Genomic DNA, 21,358 nt, shown 5'->3' on the forward strand with positions numbered 1-21,358 from the left:
AAAAAATGAATCATAAAACATACATTAAATTAACTTTGAGGCCTCTTCCACACTGCCATATAATCCAGATTATCAAATCAAACAATCCATGTTATCTGCTTTGAACTGGGTTATCTGAGTCTACACTGCCATATAATCCAGTTCAAAGCAGATAATGTGGATAATAATAGGAGCCCCCAGCGGCGCAGTGAGTTAAACCCTTCGCTGGTACAACTAGTTGACTGAAAGATTGGCAGTTTGAATCTGGGGAGAGTGGGTTGAGCTCCCTCTGTCAGCTCCAGCTCCCTATGCGGGGACATGAGAAAAACCTCCCACAAGGATGATAAAACATCAAACATCCCGGCGTCCCCTGGGCAACGTCCTTGCATACAGTCAATTCTCTCACACCAGAAAAGACTTACAATTTCTCAAGTCGTTGCTGACACACACAAAAATTCTGCTTTCATTATCTGGATTATATGGCAATGTAGAAAGGGGCCTGTCCTTATTTATCCCAATTTCGTTTAAATTATTTTGACCTATAAAACCCTACATGGCGCCGGCCCAGCGTACCTGTCCGAACGTACCTCCTTCTATGTCCCACTGCAGAGTTTAAGATCTTCTGGGGAGGCCCTGCTCTCGGCCCCACCTTTATCACAAGTGACAGGCATGTAACCAGGGGGGGGGGGGGCTTGAGGGGCTTCAGCCCCCCCCCCCCGAAATTCTCATGGTGATTCGCGAAAAGGCCTTACTGGTCCATTATTTAAACTGTTATGTTTATTCATATCATGATCTGATCACCATACTCAATATATCCCATATGCATGGGGGTATTGGGGTAATGATACAAAAGGTTTGCTAGGCTAGACCCTCTTTCACTCAGACTCAGCCCCCCCCCCGAAACTCAGCCCCCCCGAAAACCCCCTGAAAAAAAATTCAGCCCCCCCCCCCCCGAATCGAAATCCTGGCTACGGGCCTGACAAGTGAGGCTGGTGGGGACGAGGGACAGGGCCTTCTCAGTTGTGGCCCCTTGCCTGTGGAATTCACTTCCTGGGGAAATTAGGTCATCAACATCTCTCCTCTCCTTCAGAAGGAAGCTGAAGACATGGATATGGGACCAGGCATTTGGGTAATCTGGCAGACTAAAAAGGTAATGATGACTAGAGTTGGAAAGGATTATGGTAATGCTAAATGGATTGACGGATTTTAGAACTCGATAAACGCGGGCTGTAGATCGGCTTTTTAGTTGATATTGTATTAATTGTATGTTTTTAACTATTGTGTTTATTGTTATTTGCATTTTTATTGTAATTGTTGGCATCGAATTGTGCCGGATGTAAGCCGCCCTGAGTCCCCCCCTAGGGGGTGAGAAGGGAGGGGTAGAAATGCCCGAAATAAATAAATAAATAAATAATTTTATTTCAATATTTCTATCAGTCAATATAGAGTTTTGGTATAGTAATCTGGAGTATAGCATTAGTGTATTGTCGAAGGCTTTCATGGCTGGAATCACTAGGTTCTTGTAGGTCTTTTCGGGCTATAGGGCCATGTTCTAGAGGCATTTCTCCTGACGTTTCGCCTGCATCTATGGCAAGCATCCTCAGAGGTAGTGAAGTCTGTTGGAAATAGGAAAATGGGTTTATATATCTGTGGAATGACTGGGGTGGGACAAAGAGCTCTCTGCTGAAGCTAGGTGTGAATGTGTGAATGTGAATGTGAAGGTGATCAGCTGAAACATTCACACCTAGCTTCAGCAGAGAGCTCTTTGCCGCACCCCAGTCATTCCACAGATATATAAACCCATTTTCCTATTTCCAACAGACCTCACTAACTCTGAGGATGCTTGCCATAGATGTAGGCGAAAAGTCAGGAGAAATGCCTCTAGAACATGGCCCTATAGCCCGAAAAGACCTACAAGAACATATAGCATTAGTCTCACCTATTTTTAATAGAAACTTTCATGCAACCAGAAACTACACTTATCCAGCATCAAACAGTCTCTATGGATGCCATGGACTGTATTGTTGTTTACATTTAATGTGTTTCATCATATTTCAAATGCATCTATTTTTGTAAAATACGCACGATCAATAAGCCAAACGTTTTATGGAGACATCGTTGCACTTTTATAATGTGTTTATTCGTTTTGTATGCAAATGGCTCATGGTATATAAACATTGATAAATGACTATTATTAACAATATGTATATATGTATATATGTATATATGTGTGTGTGTGGATGCATTGAAGATGCCTGGCTCTCGCTGTCCCTGTTATGAGTCTAGACTTTGGAGATCTCCAAATTTAGAGTCAGAGAGATCTGGCTTGGCATAAACAGAAGGCAGACCCCCCCCCCCCCCCAAAAAAATCCCCCCTTCTTCAAGATGGTAAGAAGATAAAGCCAAGCAATGTTGCCATAGAGACTCAATTCTGATCTTTCGCAGCCATCCAGCAAATGGACTGTCGGCGCAAGGAAAAAAGACACTTCCTGCCCATTGGTGTTCATGGGTGGTCGGGGTTTAAAATGAAATATACAGGCTGACAAATGCTTTTACAAAGGCCAGATTATAAACTGTAAACCTACTGTCAGCTGGGTAAAGGGGGAGAAGAAGAAGGGGAAGGAATAGGATGGAGGGAAAGTCCCTCGCCAAAGGCCTCTTAGACCATTTAGAGATTTAGCTTGGTTTTATCCACGCTCAAGTACTTCATCTTCTCGGCGCAACGGAGCTTAGGGTTTATGGACGGTTGTTTGGGCTCTCCTAAGCTTGGGATCAAGGGGGATCTCTCCGTTAGGAAACAAGGGACCTGTCCGTGATATTTGAGGCTGTGTTATGATGGGAAGCATTGAGAGGAGAGTTGGAAATTATGAAAAGAACAAACTGTGTAGAATCATAGAGTTGGAAGAGACCACATGGGCCATCTAGTCCAACCCCCTCCTATGCAGAAAAAGCACAAAGTACCCCCAACAGGTATCCAGCCTGTTTGAAAAACTCCAAGGAAGGAGCTTCCTCCACACTCCGAGGCAGAGAGTTCCACTGCTGAACAGTTCTTCTTATGGTCAGGAAGTAATTGACAAAAGGATCAAAAAGAAAGAAGATTCCATCTGAACATTAGGAAGAATTTCCTGACTGTGAGAGCTGTTCAGCAGTGGAACTCTCTGCCTCGGAGTGTGGTGGAGGCTCCTTCTTTGGAAGCTTTTAAATAGAGGCTGGATGGCCATCTGTCAGGGGTGATTTGAATGCAATATTCCTGCTTCTTGGCAGAATGGGGTTGGACTGGATGGCCCATGAGGTCTCTTCCAACTTCTTTAGGGTTCTCTTTCAAATTTATGATACTATATCTCTCTGTGTGTCAATCATATATATCTATCTATATCTATGGCTGGATGCCTCTTTGTCAGGAGGGCTTTGATTAGATTTTCTTGCCCTGGTGAAGGGAGTTGGACTGGATGGCCTTAAGTATTTTCTGTTGGTCATGGGGGTTCTGTGTGGGAAGTTTGCCCCAGTTCTGTCGTTTGTGGGGTTCAGAACGCTCTTTGATTGTAGGTTACCTATAAATCCCAGTAACTACAACTTCCAAATGTCAAGGTCTATTTTCCCCAAACTCCATCTGTGTTCATATTTGGGCATATGGAATATTTGCGGCAAGTTTGGTCCAGCTCCATCATTGTTTGAGCACAAAGTGCGCTCTGGATGTAGGTGAACTACAACTCCAAACTCAAGGTCAATGCTCACCAAACCCTTCTAGTGTTTTCTGTTGGTCATGAGAGTCCTGTTATACCACGTTTGGTTCAATTCCATTGTTGATGGAGTTCAGAATGCTCTTTGATTGTAGGTGAACTATAAATCCCAGCAACTACAACTCCCAAATGACAAAATCAAAAAAAAAATTGAGAGAAGGACATACATTGGGTTGTTAGGTGTATGCTGACCAAATTTGGTGTCAATTGGCCCACTGGTTTTTGAGTTCTGTTAATCCCACAAACGGACATTACATTTTTATTTATATAGATGTTGCTATCTTGACCACTTATCTGTGATGGTGTTTGCCCACAAGTATTCTGCTTTTCACCTACGAAATATTGAAATCTATGTGACCCATAGTTGTTTTAAATGCCACATCCAACAGCCATGTATGTCTATGTTCCTCTCTTGAGAAACTATACAGAACCATGTCAGGCAAATAAAAGGGGAAATGCTTTAACTTTTCCTCCTTCATCTGTAATTACAGGCACTTGACTTGGTCGCCTGATGGAGTTTGTGGGAAGAATGGTTTCTTCCAAAATCCCTGCTTAATCCAAAAATAGCCTCCATCTTCCCAACTCTCAATTCTCTTCCTGGTTGTAATCTCCTGGGGGGGGGGGGGGGGGATAGCTGCAGATATGGGATCCTAAAATAACACATGTCGTAATGGAAAGCAGATTTGAGCTCCAACACACAGAATGCATCAAAAGATGAGGTGGGAGCAATGTTAGGAAGTCATCAATGACTAAAGTATGAACCCCATATCTGTGCATTATTGAACTTCATGTGGATATGTGAAACCATGCACAATAGAGAACCCTATTAAAATGAAGGACCTCTGGCCCATAAAAAACACCATACAATGTCATTGGAAGGGCTAGAAAATGTTAGAAGACCTATTTTGTTGGATGTGGGTAAATTAAAATTTGGATACCGGTCCCACGGCTGTATACGGATGATAGGGCATGGAGCTTGGTTGGTTGATCCTTTGGGCCACCACTAGTAGATGTTCCATCAACAGTGTTACACTCCAGGCCTGAGAACAGCTATGGGCCCACAGCACCACACAAGAGTCCAGAACATAAGCAATCAATTTGTTGTAAAAAGGACAGAAAGAAAGAAAGAAAGAAAGAAAGAAAGAAAGAACATGTATGATCTAAAAAGATATAGCAATATGTGATAATCCAACAGGAATCCAATTATTATTATTATTTTGTCGTGTCAGGAGCAAGTCGCTTCTGGTGTGAGAGAATTGGCCATCTGCAAGGATGTTGCCCAGGGGATGCCTGGATGATTTGATGTTTTTATCATCCTTGTGGGAGGCTTCTCTCATGTCCCCACATGAGGAGCTGGAGCTGATAGAGGGAGCTCATCCGCCTGTCGGTCTTCAGTCCTGCCCGCACGGGGGTTTAACCCACTGCGCCACCGGGGGAATCCAAATGTCTTATATAGATTCAAAGGTAATACAATTCAGGAATAGCCCAAAGTAACAAAAACAGCTTAAGTCCATAAGCAAAATGTATACTTAGTAAAACTTGAACAAGAACCCCAAAAGCAGGAGCATAACTTTCAGAATACTTGACTCCCAAAACCAAAGCTTGATTTGAAACATGAACCATGGAATTCAGGCCTAGCTTCTCACTTGAACGCTATGTTGCCTGAACTTACTCTTAGGTAAACAACTTGCTTTTTAATAGACAGCCATGAAAGCATTTCGTTTCTCATGAATTATCTCCACAACTTTCCCACATAATCAGTCCGACCTGCAATGCCTATTTTCTGCTCTGATCTGTAAATGAAGACCTTGGTTAATTCTGTATCTCCAGGTGTGCCCCCCCCCCCCCCGAGAGCCCTCTGTATTACTTAATTCTCCACCCGACTCCTTATCGAATGTTGGCATTTCTGGCTCTGTTCTGGTACAGCTGTACCAGGAGCTCCAATTTTGTTTGCTTTGCATTGACTGTTTGTTTGCGGTCCTAAGTTTCAGGGACTCTGCAGATAGGTGGCTTCTTTTGGTTGCAGTTATAGGGCAAGTCACCTGTCCATCATCATTAAGTTTGGTCCTGCCCCTTGCTCAGGGCAATTGGGAAGGAAGCCATTTTTTAGTTAGTCTCAGCAAGGAAAGCTATGTACAGGACGTGTGTAAACTTCCTCTGTACAAAAGCTTCAACCTTTAAGAATTTCCAGGGAAGCATCCCCACAGCTTTAAGAATTTCCAGGGAAGCATCCCCACAGCTTTTAAGAATTTCCAGGAAAACAGCCCTAAAGACTAAAGAACTCCAGCTGGAGAACATCTACTGCCTTGCTGGTAGGTCCACTCGGCGTTCGAGATGCAGTTCGACCCGGTAGCAGAGCCCACATCAGTAAGGGTTAGATTACAGTCAGCCTGGGAGAAGTTAAAAAGGGGGATTTTCCTTTAAAGAAGGAGTTATTGAAGACAGTTGCCTGTCCTTCGTGGGCAAGATTAGGAATTCACCAGTTACGCAAAAGCTTGGAATCATTTACTTAACTTTACTGAAGACAAGAGAAGTTTCTGTTTGATTGTTCATTAATAAAAGACATTAATAAAAGACTTTGTTGTACTTCTCAAGCCATCTAAAGTCAGTTTGTGGTGAAAACCTCTGAGAACTTCTCCTTGGGCCCCCTGGCTTCCCGCTGGGCAAAGGTTGCACGTCCTGTTTTAAAGACAATTCTTTACAGGCCCAGCGCGCGACAGAACAGGCTCCTCTGACTGACCTTGAAGCCCTGCGCTTTCAGAGTCAGATTTCTCACAGCATTATTCCCCTGACTTAAATCTTCATCACTTTGTGCCCCAAGAAATCCCACAGGCAATCCCACAATCCTCTCTAAACCATCAGTGAACCCATCAGCCTCAGGGGCCTCAGGCTGATCTACAACAATCAGTAATATCATTTTCATCCATGAGTTTAGAATAGTTACATTTGTGGACATGAGCTCTGGACAGCCCCAGTCTTCAAATGGATAGGTGATACTGAGAATGGGACTCCAAAAAGTAATCTCCCATTCTTGGCTTCAGAGCAAAAGTATTGGGTCCCAACTCATTTGGTTATATTACAAGCAGAGTTGTTTTATTCTGGGCTTGAACTGATCTGGATGGCAATGGCTGGTTGTCTAACTGGTTTTTTTTGTTTTGTTTTTTGGCAAATTGTTTGATAGCGCAAGTTGTTGTGAAGCATGTTGACATTGACTCCGACTCACTGCAAGAGACGATTTGGATGAGTATCTGCATCTCTTGATACTAGTCACCCCATTCCCAAGTGCAACTCGAGGTCAAGAAATTTCTTGCAGCGGTTTCTTCTTTGGATTGACTCACTGACAAACTCTCCTTTAACATCTCATCATTCTCTCCTTTCTCATGCCTGGCTTCCTCTCATCTTGGAGATATCTGTCTATTTTAGCATGCCCTCAAGAGCAAGGGCTACATTTTCTCTGGGAGGCCTCAGAGAAAAGAAATTGGCCTGAGATTGAGACAAGGGGTCCATCTACATGACAGAATTAATGGAGTTTGACACCACTTGAGCTGCTGTGCTTCAAGGCTATGAAATGCTATAGTTTTAACAGGTCTGTAGCCCTTCTCTGCCCAAAAATGATGGTGTCTTTCCACAGCACTGGACCGTGGCAATTAAAGTGGCGTTAAACTGCATTAATCGTGTAGATGCACCCCAAAAATGTGATATCAATCAATCAATCAACTTTATTTATACCCCGCTACCATCTCTCCAAGGGACTCGGTGCAGCTTACATGAGGCCGAGCCCATAATACAACAATACAAGCCATAACAACAACAATACAAGCAATTAAAATCAAACAAAAAACAATAAAACAATAATATAAGCATTAACAGTAGGACAACACACTTTAAAATCTATGGGTAGGCTGAATGTAATTACATTTTTTTAAAATAATGCTGGACATGGGGGAAAAAGTGATGGGGCGTTTGTGGAAACATCCAAGCAGACCTAAAACAATATAAAGTGTTTGGAGGATCAATATTCTGGGAAGGTACACTGGAACAACCACGTCTTCAAGCTCCTCCTGAAGACTGCCAGAGTTGGGGCAAGCCTGATGTCCTTTGGAAGTGAGTTCCAGAGTTGAGGGGCCACCACCGAAAAGGCCCTCTCTCTCGTCCCCTCCAATCGCTTTGTGATACAGGTGGGAGCGCGAGCAGGGCCTCTCCAGATGATCGAAGAGATCATGTGGGTTCGTATATAGAAATGCGGTCATGCAGGTAGGCGGGTCCCAAACCGTTCAGGGCTTTGTAGGTGAGAACCTGCACCTTGAATTGGGTCCGGAAAATGAATGACAGCCAGTGGAGCTCCTTAAACAGGAGGGTTGACTGCTCCCTGTAAGGAGCCCCGGTTAACAACCTGGCTGCCTCCCGTTGGACCATCTGAAATTTCCGAGCCGTTTTCAAGGGCAGCCCCACATAGAGTGCATTACAGTAATCCAGTCTAGAGGTGACTAAGGCATGGACCACCCTGGTCAGATCGGCCTTCACGAGGTATGGTCGCAATTGGCACACGAGTCTTAATTGTGCACCGCTGACGCCTGAGCCTCAAACGTGATGAATCCAGGAGGACACCCAAACTGCGGACCTGTGACTTCAGAGGGAGTGCAATCCCGTCCAACACAGGTTGCCACCCTATACCCTGATCGTGTTTACGATCGACCAGGAGGACCTCTATCTTGTCGGGATTAATCTTCAATTTGTTCATCTTCATCCAGACAGCCACAGCGGTCAGGCACTCATCCAGCACCCGAGGGGCTTCCTTGGAGTTAGGTGGAAAAGAGTAGTAGAGTTATGTGTCATCTGCGTAGAGATGGCACCCAACTACAAAACTCCAAATGACCTCTCCCAACGGTATCAACCCTTGTGATGCCATCCCTGGTAATACCTCTGCCCTTTAGGGGAATTCACACGTGAGTGTTATCTAATAAAATGCCTTTGATAAACCACGGTTGTTTTTGCAAGATATTTAATCAGTTCACCAATAAATCAGAAAAGTGATTTATCTGACGGATTTTAATATGCCTTAAGCATGGCTATCTCGTTGGCAAAGCCTCTCAGAATCTCAAAACTTCTGGAGATAATTTGGTCGCCATGCTATTGAGAGGCCAATTTTGAATCCTATTCCAGATATGGAGCTCGGCATTCAAAAACTATTTTCTCGGTGATTTATTTTAGGCATTTAGAAAAAGGCACCAGCAATATATAGGCTTTATCTCGAAGCAGGACTTCCCAGTCCATAAATTTCCGAGCATGATTTGCAACTAAGCAAAAGAGGGGGAGAGAGACCCCGTGGGTTTATTGCTAGCTTTAAAAAGCTGGAACGATGCTATTTCCTCCCTTTTAAACCTTGGAGCAAAAGAGATAAGGCCTGAGTGTTAACTTACAATACTGGAAAGAAAGAAAAAACGACACATTGAAAAAAAAATACCCAATATCTCTTCCCATTCCAAATAATCTTTCCCATTTTCACACATCACTTTCCTTCCATTTCCCACAGGCTTTTGGTGATATAGAGATTCCTGCAGAGACGCACAATTGCTAAATGTATGGGGCCATTGGGGGGAAATTGCATCTTTCTTTCCAGCTTTAAAAAATATACCTTACAAATGTGGAGAATAGGCCAGGATTGGGTCTGTTGGGTTTTTGGTTTCATGTCCTGCTTGGAAGTGAGATCGTAAGGCAGGAGTTCTCAAGCTTTCTCATGCCGTGACCCCTTAATACAGTTCCTCATGTTGTGGTGACCCCCAACCATAAAAATAATTTTCATTGTTACTTCATAACTGTAACTTTGCTACTGTTCTGAATCGTAATGTAAATATCTGATATAATAATAATAATAAAACTTTATTTATATACCACTCCATCTCCCCGAGGGTATTCAGAACGGTTCCCAGGTAACATCACAAAAAAGATTAACAAAACAAAATATAAGCATAAAAATTGTCGCCATAACACACATGTATTAAAATATGCAGGATATATTTCCATTCACTGGACCACGTTTGGCACAAATGCCCAATATGCCCAAATTTGAATACTGGTGGGTTTGGGGGGCGGGGGGAGGGATTGATTTTTCATTTGGGAGTTGTAGTTGCTGGGATTTCTAGTTCACCTACAATCAAAGAGACTTCCGAACCCCACCAATGATGGAATTGAACCACACTTGGCACACAGAACAGAAAATACCGGAAGGGTTTGGTGGGCATTGACCTTGAGTTTTGGAGTTGTAGTTCACCTACATCTAGAGAGCACTGTGGACTCAAACAATAATGGATCTGGACAAAACTTGACATGAATACTCAATATGCCCAAATGTGAATCCTCGTGGAGTTTGGGGAAAATAGACTTTGACATTTGGGAGTTGTAGTTGCTGGGATTTATAGTTTGCCTACAAGCAAAGAGCATTCTGAACCCCACCAACAATAGAATTGAGCCAAACTTCCTGCACAGAACCCCCACGACCAACAGAAAATATTGTGTTTTCTGATGGTCTTTGGCGACTCCTCTGATTCCCCCCTCGCAACCCCCCCCCCCCATGTTGAGAAACATTATCCTAAGTCAGTGTTTCTCAACGTGGGGGTCGGGACCCCTGAGGGGGTCGCGAAGGGGTGTCAGAATTTTCTGTTGGTCATGGGGGTTCTGTGTGGGAAGTTTGGCCTAATACTATTATTGGTGGGGTTCAGAACACTCCTTGATTGTAGGTGAACTATAAATCCCAGTATCTACAACTCCCAAATGCCAAAGTCTATTTTCCCCAAACCCCATCAGTGATCACATTTGGGCATAATGAGTATCCGTGCCAAGTTTGGTCCAGGTCCATCATTGTTTGAGCCCACAGTACTCTCTGGATGTAGGTGAACTACAACTCCCAGACTCAAGGTCAATGCCCACCAAACCCTTCCAGTATTTTCTGTTGATCATGGGAGTTCTCTGTGCCAACTTTAGTTCAATTCCATTGTTGGTGGAGTTCAGAATGCTCTTTGTTTACAAGTTAACTATAAATCTCAGCAACTACAACTCCCAAATAGCAAAATCAATCCCCCCGCCAACCCCACCAGTATTTAAATTTGGGCATACCGGGTATTTGTACCAAATTTGCTCCAGTGAATGAAAGTACATCCTGCAGATCATTATTTACATGGTGATTCATAATGTTAGGGTTATGGTTGGGGGTCACCACAACATGAGGAACTGTATTAAGGGGTCGCGGCATTAGGAAGGTTGAGAACCACTGTCCTAAGTCAACAAATGCCAACTTGAAATAGTTTCCATGTGTTGGACTCATAGCCTGGAAATCAGTCCTTTTATAGACTACAACTCCCAGAATCTCGCAGAAAATATAGACATTATGTTATGCAAAAAAGGAAATGTGCCCAAGCTCTGGTCAGACTACAGTTTTCATAATCCACAGCCAGCATTGGTCAAGTTCTCTGAAACTTTAGAAATATTAAGAAGATTTGACTTCTTTGGTTAATCAATGAATCTCATAATTTCTGGTTAAAAACAGTTAACCTTTTGGAGGGGCTGACAACAGTTTGTTTCCAATCTAGCATCTGCATTACCAAAAACCTGGCAAGTAGCTTCATTTTTGGCTGATGCCATCATCACTTGTATTGACTAACAACCACTTGGGCACGCTCTAGATTCCAAATGGATGAGTCTGCCCCGAAGGCTTCCATCAGCTGTAGCTGATTTTTGCCTCATTGGTCCCAACACAAGGCCACTTTGCCATTTTGCAAGAGTTGCACGTGCACTTCAGCTCAACCCCATAACTTGTTCCAGGCTTTCAAGGGAGCAAATGCACTTTCCAAAACACAGATTAGGTTTCGGCCCATCATGCGAAAAAGCTGAAAGGATGCTTTTAGCGGCGGTGCTGTGTAATGTAACTCAAGGAGGTTGAAGGGTGCCATGTTCTTTGCTAATTTGTACATCTTGTGCGCTGCTTGGAACAACTAAAAAGGCTGCCTGGGAGGTGACATTTGCTCTGGATGAAACTCCAGCAGGGTCCCAGTTTTAGCCAAAGGGATACAAGACGAGCGAAGGACAAGATATTCAGAGGAGAGAAAAGGAAACAAGAGCCGTCTTGGAAATCTCAGCTTTTTCCCTTCTTTTGAAAGAAAAAGAAAGTTTCTTTGTAGTTACTTGCCATTAGGCTGGAACGTGGATCCATTTTTAGCCGTTTCCTTCAACCAATCCAGGTTCTTCGGTTTGTTTGGGTGCCCATAATGGCAAGGGACCAGCCATCATGGATTCCTGTCCAAAATGGGGCCACACAGCAGCCAATCTTGGCTCCTCCTCGCCTATTTGGCATTACAGTTTACTCTTTTTGATTTTCCATTATTTTCCTTTATTTTCTTGATTTTTTAAAAATTTAGTGGGACTGACTGGGAGTTGGGGACAAGCGGGACAGGTGGGTGGGGTGCATGCACGCGTTTGAGGGCTTCGAATAGAGAGTCACCCTTTTAGCTTTTTTCTTTCTTTTCCTCTCCTTCAAATATTTCTAAAAGATAATTATTATTATTATTACTAATCCCAACAAACAAAAAGAAAACCCTCTGTGCCGTCGCACTTGGGGGCTATTAGTCTTAATGAAGGAGGGATGGATGTGGCACCTTTCCCCCAATGGATTGCTTCTTGCCCTCCTATAGGAAACTGGAACTCCCAAAAACCCAAAACACTGTAAATAGCTCAAGATAAGTTTTATTTATCACAAAGTCATTTCTTCAAAGCAATGAGCTGGAAAACTTTAGAGGGATGAAGGAAAACATATGTTACAGTCTCAATCAGTCCTTGGTCCAAGGGGTTTGAAGCTGAGAAGCCTCACCAAGTTTCCTCCTTCCTCAATGGCTGTGAATGCCGGAGCAAACCACAACCCCAGTTCAGATGGCCTATGTTTTGAAGACTCAGGATCTTCCTCTGGTGCCAAAAGAACCAGCTTGAAGGCACTTGGGATCTCCTCAATGTTATCCAGGACGATCTGGACATAAAGCCTGAATCCCAAGGGTAAAAAACCTCAGAACTGGTGCTAAGAGGTAACTTAAATCAGGGTCCTTTAGAATCAAGTCTTTTACTCACGTCCATGTGGTGTGAACTCTGATGGCAGAATGAAAAGAAAAAGCAAGCTCTCCCCTCTTGCAGGAAGAGGTGGAGCCAAACAGTACTGATTGACAGCTACAAGCAACCAATCCATACAACTATACATAAGTAGGGTAAAAAGGGACAGGATTAAGCATGATACAACAGTTTAAATCTTACAGCTAACAGTTCTATATATAGGTGGCGCCACTCGCGCCGTCACACCCTCATTCTCTGAAAGCTACTACTACCCACCTCTCCTCTAGAGTAGAAAGTGGAAACAGCTCTAAGGAAGCATTAAACCCAAAGTAAAAAGCAGAAAGGAGATTGAAGCGTGCCAAGAAAAAAGAGGATTTTTTAAAGGAAGACCAGGGAGATAGCTCCAAGTCATCAGTGTGCGTCAGCCTGCAGCACCTCTCCTCTAGAGTAGAAGCAGTTTTAAGAAGCGTTAAACCCAGTCTCCTCTACAGACAGAAGGAAAAGGATCACAGAATCTGGTGCTTTCAATCCAGGTCTTAATGAAGGTTATGGAAAGGGAGCCTGTGGCAAGTCCCCTCTATAATGGACTGGACAGGGTGCTTTCTTAACCCTTTTGCTGACATCCAGGCTCCCTTGAAGGGAAAAAAGGAAAGGGCCACAGGAACAGAAAGTTCTGTTCTTCCGTTCCCCCATTGCCGCCAATGGGCTGGATCTAGCCATATTTTTGGCTATGGACCGAAAACGGCTATCTGGCTACCCACCCATTTTTGAGAGGCCCACAAAAACAGATCTACTAGTATCAGACCAGCAGAAACAGATCAAGGTTCAGCCAAAATGCACAAGCCTATTTGTCATCAAGCGGACATTGACTGAAAATAGGCCTATGAATGAGAGCCAGAAGGATATAGTGGTTTGAGTCTTAGTCATCCTGGAGGTGGAGATATACTGTTGAATTAATGCAATTGGATACTACTTTAATGGGTCTGGTGAGGCCCCACCACTCTTTGGTTGAAATAGTTAAGAACTTATAAAACTACAACTTCCAGCCCCAAGCATATTGAACCAGGGATGCTCAACCTCCATTGCATTACACTTTGGGAGAATGGCTTTAGAGGACTCTATTGACATGTCTTTGGTTTAAACACATTTCAACAGAAATTCTATCATTTCATGAAACAATCTATATAAATAAAAATGTAATGTTCGTTTGTGGTATTCACAGAACTCGAAAACCAAATTTGGACACAACACACCTAACAACCCAATGTATGTCCTTCACTCAAAAAAATTATTTTGTCATTAGGGAGTTGTAGTTGCTGGGATTTATAGTTCACCTACAATCAAAGAACTTTCTGAACCCCACCAACGATGGAATTGAACCAAACTTGGCACACAGTTCTCCCATAACCAACAGAAAATACTGGAAGGGTTTGGTGGGCAGTGTCCTTTGGTTTTGGAGTTGTAGTCCACCCACATCCAAATATGACTGTGGACTCAAACAATGATGGATCTGGACCAAACTCTACAAGAATACTCAATATGCCCAAATGTGAACACTGGTGGAATTTGGGGAAAATAGAATCTTGACATTTGGGAGTTGTAGTTGCTGAGGTTTATAGTTTACCTATAGTTAAAGAGCATTCCGAACCCCAGCAACGATAGAATTGGGCCTAACCTCCCACACAGAACCCCCATGTTTCATGTAGGCCACAGCAACGCGTGGCAGGGGATGGCTAGTCAATCAAATAAAATAGTTACAACAACAAGATGTTGTGTGTCCTTCATGATCGTATGATAGCCACCTATGTACAAGTCCACAATACTAGAAAACATAAGACCATTCAGAGCAATCCTGGAAAATTTACTTTCACCTTCCAAAATGCCTTGGCTACTAGTAATGTTGACGAGATGTTGTAATAAAAATTTCCTATTTCTGATCCCGAGTATTGCATTTTTCAATACTTAAGTTGGTGCCCACAACCATGACCACTGGAAATCTGGAAGGCAAGCTCTGGCAGATGCCACCAGCAAGTCCATCGATGCTGGACGTCAGAGCAGATTTCAAGGTTTAAGTCCAAGAAGCCAGACAAATTTGGGGGAGGATCAGAGACGTAATGGGATAGATCCTATTAAAAGGGGGGCATTGGGCAGCATCTCAGGAAAAATGACTTTCCCAGTGAAGCTGTTGGATGCTTTCCGAAAGGGAAGGGTAATCAAGGAATGCAGTCCGTGGCAAATTACAGGATCAACCGAGAATGATTTCAGAAGCAGCCTTGCATGGAAAGATGCAGATGAGCTCATGAGTAATTTTCATCTCTCCTTTCGATGATTATGGGAGGTATGGGTTGCAGATTACACGGGCCAGCATGACACCATCTCGAGAAAGGCAAGGGAGTCACTCCCGCTCCCCGCCTGCTGCCACCACCCACCAGCACCACCAGTTTATGCGCACAGTGCTGCCAGTGTTTTGTGGTCCTTTGCAAGCCAACATCCAAACAGCCTGGGAGCCAAAGAGTTGCTTATTGCCTTGCGGCTTTGCCCAGGCTGCCCACTGCTTGACCTCTCAGCCCTCAGTGACTCACATTGGAATTGCATCTGCCCTCTGTAAGATGCCATTTGGTTTCAGGTTGGGCAACAGGGAACAAGAGCTTGTAGCTGAAGGAAACGAAAAGCATTTGGACTCCCCAAACCCCCAGCTAGGCCTAAATAAATACCCAAAAGGCACAGATCTCATCGTATTGCGGAAACTATGTTGGTTCAGTGTTGATTGGGATGCAAAGATACAGAATGAGGGACAATGCCTGGCTCGAGAGCAGTACGTGTGAAAAGATCTTGGAGTCCTCGTGGACAACAAAGTTAAACATGAGCCAACACTGTGATGTGGCAACAAAAAAAGCCAATGGGATTTTGGCTTGCATCAATAGCAGCATAATGTCTAGATCTAGGGAAGTCATGCTACCCCTCTATTCCGCCTTGGTTAGACCACACCTGGAATATTGTGTCCAATTCTGGGCACCACAATTGAAGAGAGATACTGACAAGCTGGAATGTGTCCAGAGGAAGGCGACTAAAATGATCAAGGGTCTGGAGAACAAGCCCTATGAGGAGTGGCTAAAGGAGCTGGGCATGTTTAGCCTGAAGAAGGGAAGGCTGAGAGGAGATATGATAGTCATGTATAAATATGTGAGAGGAAGCCACAGGGAGGAGGGAGCAAGCTTGTTTTCTGCTTCCCTGGAGACTAGGTGCGGAACAATGGCTTCAAACTACAAGAAAGGAGATTCCATCTGAACATGAGGAAGAACTTCCTGACTGTGAGAACCGTTCAGCAGTGGAACTCTCTGCCCCGGAGTGTGGTGGAGGCTCCTTCTTTGGAAGCTTTTAAGCAGAGGCTGGATGGCCATCTGTGAGAGGTGATTTGAATGCAATATTCCTGCTTCTTGGCAGAATGGGGTTGGACAGGTTGGCCCATGAGGTCTCTTCCAACTCTTTGATTCTATGATTCTATGTAGATGGGAGACTCGACTATGGAGGTGCCATAAGCTCCATTTCAGAGGAAGGAAAGGGCAAATGTACCCTGGAGTATTCCTTGCCCTTGTAATTCATGGGGTCCTGTCCTAATAAGTCGATTGGTGATTTGGAGGAACATAAACACACAAACAACCCTTTCAGACCCTTGTACAAATTGGAAAAACAAGAGTGAAGAAGGAGGCAAGCCAGGAAAGCCTCTGGTCTGGATTGAACCTCAATCTGAGTTGTCCTTGCCTAGGAAAACCTTATGAAATTCATGGTGTCATCATAAGTCCACTCACCAGTGGACTTATGACTTCTTGATGGCACATGCATACAAAATACCTGGATGTGACCTCAATCTGAGTTTTCCTTACCTAGGAAAACCTTATGAAATTCATGGGGTCACCATAAGTCCACTGGTGGCTTGATGGCACATACATACAAAATGCTTGGATTTGAAGTCAATGTGAGTTGTCCTTGTCTATAAAAACCCTATGAAAATTCATTGAGTCCCCATAAATCCACTGGTGGTATGATGGTGCAAACATACAAAATACCTGGATGTAACATTAATCTGAGTTGTCCTTGCCTAGGAAAACCCTAATAGGCTCTTACTGCCTATTACAGGGAAAACCAGCTGATCCCCAACCCATCTAAAACACAGACATGTGCCTTTCATCTCAAGAACAGAGAAGCATCCCAAGCTCTGAAGATTACCTGGGAAGGAATCCCACTGGAGCATTGCAGCGCACCCAAATACCTGGGAGTGACCCTGGACCGTGCTCTGACCTACAAGAAGCATTGTCTGAACATCAAGCAAAAAGTGGGTGCTAGAAACAATATCATATGAAAGCTGACTGGCACAACCTGGGGATCACAACCAGATACAGTGAAGACATCTGCCCTTGCGCTGTGCTACTCTGCTGCTGAGTATGCATGCCCAGTGTGGAACACATCTCACCACACTAAAACAGTGGATGTGGCTCTTAATGAGACATGCCGCATTATCATGGGATGTCTGCGTCCTACACCACTGGAGAAATTACACTGCTTAGCCAGTATTGCACCACCTGACATCCGCCGAGATGTAGCAGCCAATAGTGAAAGGACCAAGGCAGAGACATCTCCAGCTCATCCCCTGTTTGGGTATCAGCCAGCACGTCAATGACTTAAATCTAGAAATAGTTTTCTAAGATCTACAGAGACACTCGCTGGAACACCTCAGCAAGCGAGAGTCCAAAAGTGGCAGGCTCAAACCCAGCACCTCAATCCGTGGGTGATACCAGATGAGAGACTCCCCCCTGGGCACACAGAGGACTGGGCGACTTGGAAGGCGCTGAACCGACTGCGCTCTGGCACCACGAGATACAGAGCCAACCTCAAGAAATGGGGCTACAAAGTGGAATCCTCGACATGCGAGTGTGGAGAAGAGCAAACCACTGACCACCTGCTGCAATGCACCCTGAGCCCTGCTACATGCACAATGAAGGACCTTCTTGCAGCAACACCAGAAGCACTCCAAGTGGCCAGATACTGGTCAAAGGACATTTAATCAACTACCAAACTCACACATTTTGTATTTTGCCTGTTTGTTTGTTTTGTTCTGTTAGAAATAATTGACTGGTTGCCCTGACACGACCAATAAATAAATAAATAAAGGAAAACCCTATGAAATTCATGAGGTCACCATGAGTCCACTGATGACTTGATCGCACATACATACAAAATACCTGATGTGACCTCAATCTGACTTGTCCTTGCCTAGGAAAACCCTATGAAATTCATAAGTCCACTGATGACTTAAAGGCACATGTGCACATCGTATTTGATCATTTATAAGAGCTTATAGTGAGTTCTTCCCTCCAGTTCATAGACTGGCCCTGGAAAGAATCTTGTTTCCTTATCTGTGGGGTTGTTGGGCTTTATTTTGGAGGTAAAAAAATAAGAAGCCCTCTTCCTCGGCTGGAATGTGAGCAGGGGCTTTAATCAAACTCATGCCCAAGTTTGGAGGCGAAGCCACAGATACGGCTCTTGCAAATCAAAGAGTGCCATGAAATCCAAGGAAGACTTGAAGCGGAGCAGAAACCCTGACGTTTGGCAATGGGAAAACCGAGCCCCATAACCAGGCCCTGTTTAAAATGGAGCGTGTGTCAGCCAACCTGGAGGGGAGCTCTTTTTCACACACCGGTGTTGCTCACTGGACCATGAACCATATTAGCTTTCCCCTGAACAAGACCAGACAGAGGCCAAGCAAAAGCCTGTCTGTTCCTTCTCCCTGATGCAGGAAAGCCATATAATTCTGTTAATTCTCTTTCCCTGAGACACACACACACATGTTGTAATGGCACATTGAAAAGTTTACTCTGTCGGGAGGGTAATGTTACCCATCCCCGATGAATGCGGATTTTTGTCGAAGGCATTTATTGTGATTTGCATCAGGACGGGGCAAGGGGAGAAGGTGAAAATAAAGAACCCTCCTGGTATACAGAGACAGTGGAGTCCCACACAACCCCCTCTTTTTCTTCATTCTCTCTCTTCTTTTCTTCCACAATTTACATGTTGTCATTTCACTCAACCTTCCAGTTGGGTCTTCAACACTCCATTTAGGCCGCTCGCTTATTATAAACTCGGCCGCCGATGGTCTCCTTACGTTGACCACCCACCAAAGCAGGCTGTCTAAACAGCATCTGTCTAAGTCGGGCGAGTTTAAAAAATGGACTGGGTCCAGGTTTTGCTGGAGAAGGAAGGCCTTTGCCTAAGGAGGAGGAGGAGGAGGAAGGGGGAGAAGGAGAGACAGATGCACATCTTCAAGGCAAGGAGAGCAATGAACTTCTCCAGGGAAAGAGGAGCCTTGCAATGCAACTGTGCTTGTCAAGAGAATCTCAGCAAAGGCCTCTTTGTCTTTTCCTCTTGACATTCCCTTTTCAGGTTAATTCATTTTGCCAACCCTCGAGAAAGACGAGCCCACATCCCGTCCCCCTTCCCCGTTGAAAATCTTGGCGTCAATTATGGGCTCGCCTTGTGATTAAGCATTATTAGCAACTCGCCGGCCATTTTAAGCCTAATCCCAAATGCATTTACCCATCCAGGTTTATTTTCCACAACTCCTGGGCTTAAAGTATTGGCAGGCTCATTACCTCCAATGGGCGAGTGTCATTCACAAGAGTGTGCCTGATGGAAGGGATTGTCTCTTGATGGCGGGCTGCATTTTTCTCCTCCACTTAGGTCATGGGGAGGCATTTTCGACAGATTAAGGGGGATTAAACATTGGAAGCATCCGGGCGTTTTCCCCCCAAGGCTGCAGTTTAACCGCTGGAGTGAAAAAGACAGAAATGCTGAACATCCCCAGTTGGGCCACAGGAAGGAAAAAGTTTGTTGTAGTCCAACTGGGAACCCAAATCTTTGAACATTTCATGAACCAAGAAATGGATCGATGACATTGAAAAAGTCTTTCTATCTGAACTTCAGTTTTGTTCAGTGTGAACATCCATATTCCATCACAGTTGCATTATTTTTATTTATTTATTTATAATTCAAACTTATATGCCGCCACTCCCCTGGGGCTCGGAGCGGCTTTCAAGAACAGGCTAAAATCTAACACAATTTAAAAACAACAATATTAGAGATCAAAGGCCTGTCGAAACAGATATGTCTTACGTGCCCTGCAAAAAGCTGATAAGTCCCGCAAGGCACGGACTTCAGGTGGCAGAGTATTCCAGAGTGATGGTGCCACTGCTGTGAAGGCTCTGCGTCTGGTTGCTGTTAGACGCAAGGTCTTGACACTGGCAATTTCCAACAAATCTTGGTCTTCAGAATGGAGGGATCTCTGGGGTTGGTAGGAGGTGAGGCAGTCCCTCAGGTACATCAGCCCCAGACCATGCAAGGCCTTAAAGGTGAGTACCATCACTTTGAAAGTGATCCGGTGCTCAATGGGTAACCAATGCAGCTGTAATAAAATTGGTGTAATGTGGCATCTCATCGGAATTCCCGCAAGAAGCCGAGCAGCTGCATTTTGTACCAACTTGAGCTTCCGGATCACCGACAGAGGAAGGCCAATGTAGAGGACGTTACAGTAGTCCAGTCTTGAGATGACCGTAGTCCAGTCTTGAGATGACCGTAGCCTGTAGTCCAGTAGTCCAGTCTTGAGATGACCGTAGCCTGGATCACCATAGCTAGGTCGTTCCTGGACAGGTAGGGGGCCAGCCGTCTAGCCTGCCGCAGATGAAAAAAGGTGGTTCTGCTAACGGCGGAGACCTGGGCCTCCATCGTCAGCAGAGGGTCCAATAGGACTCCCTCTCTTTACCAATGATGACGGGCGTAGTGCCTCGCCATCTAGGGTAGGCAGCTGGATAACAATGGTCAGAATTTGTTGTCACCAGTACAAATGCACAACCTGGGGCGCATCTACATTGTAGAATTAATGTAGTTTGTTGCACTCCAGGCCTGGAAATGCCTAGTTTTTTAGCCCCCTTTTTAGGCTGAAAAAATCCCCTTGGCTTATACTCGAGTCAAGGTTATTTATTATTTTACTCTACTATTAGTATTATTTTTATTACATTTATTATTTTACCCTATTAATATTATTACAATGTATTGTCGAAGGCTTTCATGGCTGGAATCACTAAGTTCTTGTGGGTTTTTTCGGGTTATATGACCATGTTAGGAGAAGTGCCTCTAGAACATGGCCATATAGCCCGAAAAAACCCACAAGAACTTAATATTATTACATTTACATTATTTTACTCTATTATTACTTTTATTACATTTATTATTTTACTCTATTATTATTACATTTACATTATTTTACTGCATTATTATATTTATTGCATTTATTATTTTACTCTATTATTATTATGACATTTATTACATTATTATTATTATTACTATTATTATTAAATTTCCATTATTTACTCTATTATTAGTTTTATTACATGTTACATTTATTATTTTATTCATTACTAGCTGTACCCGCCACGCGTTGCAGTAGCCAACCTTCCCTCCCTCTTTCTCTCCTCCCTTCCCTCTTTCCTTTCTTTCCT

The sequence above is a fragment of the Anolis sagrei genome, chromosome 8 (assembly GCF_037176765.1).
Source record: "Anolis sagrei isolate rAnoSag1 chromosome 8, rAnoSag1.mat, whole genome shotgun sequence".
In the NCBI taxonomy this organism is placed as follows: Eukaryota; Metazoa; Chordata; class Lepidosauria; order Squamata; family Dactyloidae; genus Anolis; species Anolis sagrei.